The sequence below is a fragment of the Armigeres subalbatus genome, unplaced genomic scaffold (genome assembly GCF_024139115.2).
Source record: "Armigeres subalbatus isolate Guangzhou_Male unplaced genomic scaffold, GZ_Asu_2 Contig1299, whole genome shotgun sequence".
In the NCBI taxonomy this organism is placed as follows: Eukaryota; Metazoa; Arthropoda; class Insecta; order Diptera; family Culicidae; genus Armigeres; species Armigeres subalbatus.
In genome coordinates, this window is record NW_026942064.1 from 115,129 (window position 1) to 122,136 (window position 7,008).

Here is a 7,008-nt window from a genome sequence, read left to right on the forward strand (position 1 = left end):
AAGTCATAAGACATCCCTATTTTTTGATGTGATGACATTTTGAAGTGTGTGTGTTTACCGATCCTCATATTTTGGGTAGTTTCGTTTCAGCGTGTATCGATCCTTTTGGGCACGGATGGCGCCACATGCGGTGTCGCCAAAATTTCGTGAGAGTGAATCATATTGTTAATATAGTATATTTGCTGCCACGTAGTTCAACGTCACCTTTGCGTACAACCCGATTGGGCTGCACCTTTGAGTTTTTTCAAGGGTGAACTAAAAAAGACATGGACATGGAAAAGTGCATAACATGATACATAAAACATATTAAAATATGACCTAAACTGTCTACCGTTTTTCGATTTTAGTTTTCCGTTTGTCATGTAGGGAGGGCCTATTGTAATTCTAAAATTTTTAACACATGGAAACATAGTTAATCTTTAACATCATACACATTACACTTTGGCTTACAATTTAAACATTTAGTGTGGACTATTAAGGACTTTGGAAACACTGCTATTTTACAAGACTTTTGCACTACACAAATAGACTGGACTAGACAATGTTCAACGGTTCATTTAAAGATGGCGGTAGTTGCTTTAAAAATTATGTTATTGAATGTTGCAATTGACTTCTGTTTTCTACAGTGGCATGGTTATCCAATTTCTCTCTGCGATAGGAAGTCGTTTAATGATGTGCAATATACCTGCATAAGTTATATTGAGACCTTCCACATCAGTGTGGTAATTGACTGTGTTAGATTAGTTTTGAATGCGGCACATTTCAAGTATTAGGTAGGTCTGTTGCTCGCAAAGTACGATCTGTTATTTGTGTGTTGTCTAGGTTGAATTTGTGGGCTTCGTGGCCGTGTGGTTAGCGACGTCAATCGTCTAAACGCATGTGCTGTGGAGTGTGGGTTCGATTCTCGGTTCGGTAAGGAGAAAACTTTTCGTGATCGAAAAAAATCCCCACTAGAACACTGGGTGTTATGTGTCATTTCCTGGCGTTTCTTGCTGACCGAGTGACTACAGATGTAGCTGAAGAGTTCACAGGAGCCATGACGGGATAGGCTGCCAAAGGCGTAATGTGCTAGAACCATTCAATATTTTGAAAACGGGAGCTTCGGCCAGACGTATACCAATTTCTTTTACCTGGGAGAGAAACTGGCGTTTCTTTCTGACCGAGCGACTACAGATGTAGCTGGAGAGTCCACAGGAGACACGGAAAAGGCAACCAAAAGTATGTTGTGCTAGGATGGAAACTGGCATTTCTTGCTGATCGTGCGTCTGGGACAGAAACAGGTGTCTACCACTGACACAAGCTGGGAGAACCGATGTTTGTTTTACAGCGTGTTGAGCTCGAATTGGATGTAAGCCGAGGTAAGTATGCTAGTTGACGTAGCGTTGTGTTTGCGATCGTATTAATGTTTTTACAGCTTGTTTGAATGTTTTAACATTACGCTCATGTTTCAATGTTATTGGCAGATCATTGGAGCATTTTTTGATGTAATAGGATACACTTCTCTTAGCCATCTCTGTATTGGTGCGTGACGTGACTAGAACAGCAGCATTTCGAAGCGAATATCTATGGGAAGCATACTCCAAAACCTGATTATGATGTGCTTCAATGTTATGCATGTTATTGTTAATCTGCAGCAAACACTGGAGCTCTCTTAATGCAGAAACTGGTAGTATCGATGATGGACTAGTTTTGTTCAGATCAACCGTTGGATACAACCTTGGTAGAATAAACACTGCTTTCAAACAACGGTTTTGGATTACTTGTAGAGGTTTCAATCTACACTTTGCAGCAGCTCCTCAAATCGCTACAAGGTATTGCATTTTTGATTTTACAAACGCGTGGTACATTGTTTTTCTTTGTTCAAGATTTCTTATCTCAAGTATGACTTCATGTTCAGTTGCGGGCCGTAGGAATATTGATGCATTCAATGGCGTAAGCGCATCGTACTTATTGATGTTCTGACGACTGAGGCAAGCTGGAGTTCAATAGTACTAAAGAATTGATTGAAAACATCTGCTGTTTCTTGTCCACTGATCGACCTCCTATTTGACGATAGTTTTGTCTCTGATGAGCCGTCATTCATCCTTCCCAAAACTCTGTTCAGGTTACTCCAGTTCTGCTTATGATTACTGGATCCTACCAATTTTTCGTAGTAATCCTTTTTACACTTTTGTTTGCATTTCTGCACCAATTTGGAAGCATGTGTCAACAGTTCTCTAGACTTTTCCGACGGACGTCGTTTGCAGCTTGCTAAAACGTTTTCTTTTATGCGAAGAAGTTTCCATAGATCAAAACACATCCAAGGACAGGGACCCTTGACCTTCGCTCGGATAACCACTTTCTATGAGAATTTTTCTTTTAGGGCATGATACAAATCAATGACTTTTGACAATCGATCTTCAGCAGATTCATACACAAGATCTCTAACCGCAATTTCGAAGGATTCATTGTGGGTTTGTGGGTGTTCAGTATAGTTTTTTTTTTCCACGGAACGCTTATGAACTGGTCTGTCCAATTTGAAAGTCGATAAGATTGGATAATGATCACTTATGTCTGCTAATATAGTTTCATTAATTACGTCAAAGCGAACTGCATCAGAGCACACTACGTGATCCAAAATATTACTGCTGGCTGTTCTTGTTATGTAAGAATTTGTTACTTTAAAATTGTAACAGCTCAGGAGATTACAATATTCAACTACCTAGGGACTGGACTGCAGATTAACAGGAATGTTTACATCACCAACGATGACACAAGAAGTATTGGTTTCTTGAGACATTATGGCATCCATTCCCGACGGAAAACTTCGGAAGTCATAAGAAGGTGGTCTATACACAGCGTGAACATGAAATGGTAGGGGATCCTTGCGAATATTTGGATGAATGTGGTGTAGACCGTTATCATGATCTATCTTAAGTAAATTGAATTTCATTACATCATTTACATATACTGCAAGGCCTTCTCCAGATGAATCAGGGCGACAAGAGAAAAAAAACAGTGGAATCCATCAATATGGAACAGGTTTGTGGGGTTCTCCTTGAGCCATGTTTCCCCTTTTACAATAATATCTATGCATCCCATGCATAATGAGAGAATTTCCTTAATTTTATTTAGTTTCTCTGTACCATTCATCCCTCTTATATTTATTTGTAAAATCCGTAGTTGCTTATCTTTACAATTCAAATTTACATTTTTATTTAATTCATCAATTGTGTAGTGAAAATAATTTTGTCTAGCACTATGAATATTTATATCAATAGAGACAGATTAGGGCATATTCAAGTGTGTACACTTTTCGATGCCGGTTTGAGTCCGGGGGATGAGGATGCTGACATTGCATAGGAGGAGTTCAATGCACATTTTGTTGATTGTTCCTTCATGTCCTCAATCTACTGTAAACATCCGATTTCTTCAATTTTTGCACCGTCCTGCCGCTTCACAAGTATTTTTCCATTTCTACCCGGCCACACATACTTGAATCTCATTGACAACTGAAGTTCTTTCGCCTCTCGATACAATTCTCTCCCAAATTCCGTTAATTCATCACGAATCACCACCCGAGTCGACGCACTGTTGAAAGATCTACATATTTGTGCTGCTTGCAGAGGCCCATGTGAGCGCTTCATTTCGGAAAGCTTCTCCTTGATAGACGGTGAGCTGAAAGTGACTAGAATCGGCGCGCCTTAAGCGTTCCAATTTTTCCCAACAAGGCGACGAGCACTGATGACAGAATCTTCATTTATAATACAGCCAACTGCTTTTCCTACTCCGATAACCAACGTCTTAAGATTTTCATTTTCGGGTGTGGGGATACCCAGTATGACTGCGTTGTTCGATAGCTTTCCACGGTTCATCTTATCAACCTCCATCTCCAGATGATTCAGCCTTGACGTAACAGTTACTGGAGGAACTTCCGGAGGAATTCCAGGAGGAACTTCCGGAGCAAATCTTTGAGGAACTTCCGGAGGAATTTCTGGAGGAACTTCCGGAGGAACTTCTGGAGGAACTTCCAGAAGAATTTCTGGAGGAACTTCCGGAAGAATTTCTGGAGGAACTTCCGGAGAAATTTCTGGAGGAACTTCCGGAGGAATTTCTGGAGGAACTTCCGGAGGAATTTCTGGAGGAACTTCCGGAGGAATTCCTGGAGGAACTTCCGGAGGAATTCCTGGAGGAACTTCCGGAGGAATTCCTGGAGGAACTTCCGGAGGAATTCCTGGAGGAACTTCCGGAGGAATTCCTGGAGGAACTTCCGGAGGAATTCCTGGAGGAACTTCCGGAGGAATTCCTGGAGGAGGTTCCGGAGGAATTCCTGGAGGAACTTCCGGAGGAATTCCTGGAGGAACTTCCGGAGAAATTCCTGGAGGAACTTCCGGAGAAATTCCTGGAGGAACTTCCGGAGAAATTCCTGGAGGAACTTCCGGAGGAATTCCTGGAGGAACTTCCGGAGAAATTTCTGGAGGAACTTCCAGAGGAATTTCTGGAGGAACTTCCGGAGGAATTTCTGGAGGAACTTCCGGAAGAATTTCTGGAGGAACTTCCGGAGGAACTTCTGGAGGAACTTCCAGAAGAATTTCTGGAGGAACTTCCGGAAGAATTTCTGGAGGAACTTCCGGAGAAATTTCTGGAGGAACTTCCGGAGGAATTTCTGGAGGAACTTCCGGAGGAATTTCTGGAGGAACTTCCGGAGGAATTCCTGGAGGAACTTCCGGAGGAATTCCTGGAGGAACTTCCGGAGGAATTCCTGGAGGAACTTCCGGAGGAATTCCTGGAGGAACTTCCGGAGGAATTCCTGGAGGAGGTTCCGGAGGAATTCCTGGAGGAACTTACGGAGGAATTCCTGGAGGAACTTCCGGAGAAATTCCTGGAGGAACTTCCGAAGAAATTTCTGGAGGAACTTCCGGAGGAATTCCTGGAGGAACTTCCGGAGGAATTTCTGGAGGAACTTCCGGAGGAGTTTCTGAAGGAACTTCCGGAGGAATTTTTGGAGGGACTTTCGGAGGAATTTCTGGAGGAACTTCCGGAGAAATTTCTGGAGGAACTTCTGGAGGAATTCCTGGAGGAACTCCCGAAGGAATTTCTGGAGGAACTTCCGAAGGAATTCCTGGAGGAACTTTCGGAGGAATTCCTGGAGGAACTTCCGGAGGAATTCCTTGAGGAACTTCCGAAGGAATTCCTGGAGGAACTTCCGGAGGAATTCCTGGAGGAACTTCCGGAGGAATTCCTGGAGGAACTTCCGGAGGAATTCCTGGAGGAACTTCCGGAGGAATTCCTGGAGGAACTTCCGGAGGAATTCCTGGAGGAACTTCCGGAGGAATTCCTGGAGGAACTTCCGGAGAAATTCCTTGAGGAACTTCCGGAGGAATTCCTGGAGGAACTTCCGGAGGAATTCCTGGAGGAACTTCCGGAGGAATTCCTGGAGGAACTTCCGGAGGAATTCCTGGAGGAACTTCCGGAGGAATTCCTGGAGGAACTTCCGGAGGAATTCCTGGAGAAACTTCCGGAGGAATTCCTGGAGGAACTTCCGGAGGAATTCCTGGAGGAACTTCCGGAGGAATTCCTGGAGGAACTTCCGGAGGAATTCCTGGAGGAACTTCCGGAGGAATTCCTGGAGGAACTTCCGGAGGAATTCCTGGAGGAACTTCCGGAGGAATTCCTGGAGGAACTTCCGGAGGAATTCCTGGAGGAACTTCCGGAGGAATTCCTGGAGGAACTTCCGGAGGAATTCCTGGAGGAACTTCCGGAGGAATTCCTGGAGGAACTTCCGGAGGAATTCCTGGAGGAACTTCCGGAGGAATTTCTGGAGTAACTTCCGGAGGAATTTCTGGAGGAACTTCCGGAGGAATTTCTGGAGGAACTTCCGGAGGAATTTCTGGAGGAACTTCCGGAGGAATTCCTGGAGGAACTTCCGGAGGAATTCCTGGAGGAACTTCCGGAGGAATTCCTGGAGGAACTTCCGGAGGAATTCCTGGAGGAACTTCCGGAGGAATTTCTGGAGTAACTTCCGGAGGAATTTCTGGAGGAACTTCCGGAGGAATTTTTGGAGGAACTTCCGTAGGAATTTCTAGAGGAATTTCCGGAGGAATTCCTGGAGGAACTTCCGGAGGAATTCCTGGAGGAGCTTCCGGATGAATTCCTGGAGGAACTTCCGGAGGAATTCCTGGAGGAACTTCTGGAGGAATTCCTGGAGGAACTTCCGGAGGAATTCCTGGAGGAACTTCCGGATGAATTCCTGGAGGAACTTCCGGATGAATTCCTGGAGGAACTTCCGGAGGAATTCCTGGAGTAACTTCCGTAGGAATTTCTGGAGGAACTTCCGTAGGAATTTCTGGAGGAACTTGCAGAAGAATTTCTGGAGGAACTTCCGGAGGAATTTCAGGAGGAGCTTCCGGAGGAATTTCAGGAGGAACTTCCGGAGGAATTTCTGGAGGAACTTCCGGAAGAATTTCTGGAGGAACTTCCGGAAGAATTTCTGGAGGAGCTTCCGGAGGAATTTCTGGAGGAACTTCCGAAGAAATTTCTGGAGGAACTTCCGGAGAAATTTCTGGAGGAATTTCTGGAATAACTTCCGGAGGAATTTCAGGAGGAACTTCCGGAGGAATTTCAGGAGGAACTTCCGGAGGAATTTCAGGAGGAACTTCCGGAGGAATTTCTGGAGGAACTTCCGGAAGAATTTCTGGAGGAACTTCCGGAAGAATTTCTGGAGGAACTTCCGGAGGAAGTTTGTAACAAGGTTACAAGAATTTGAATAGTTAAATTAAAAAAAAAAAAACTTGGTTGGACTTTCCACTTCTCGGGTTAAGAGAAGGCCGAAAGTCCAACACTTGTAAATAGGGGTAAGATTTGAATTTACGAATTTTAATCGATCGCAGCGCTATGGGTGGCGAGAATTGGAAGCATCCATTTTTAACGGATCGCGAAGCAGATCACATCGCTCCGCTCCAGAATTGGACAGTATGGCCAATGTACTAGAGATTACAATTATTAATGTTAAACATCTCTAGATAAAAA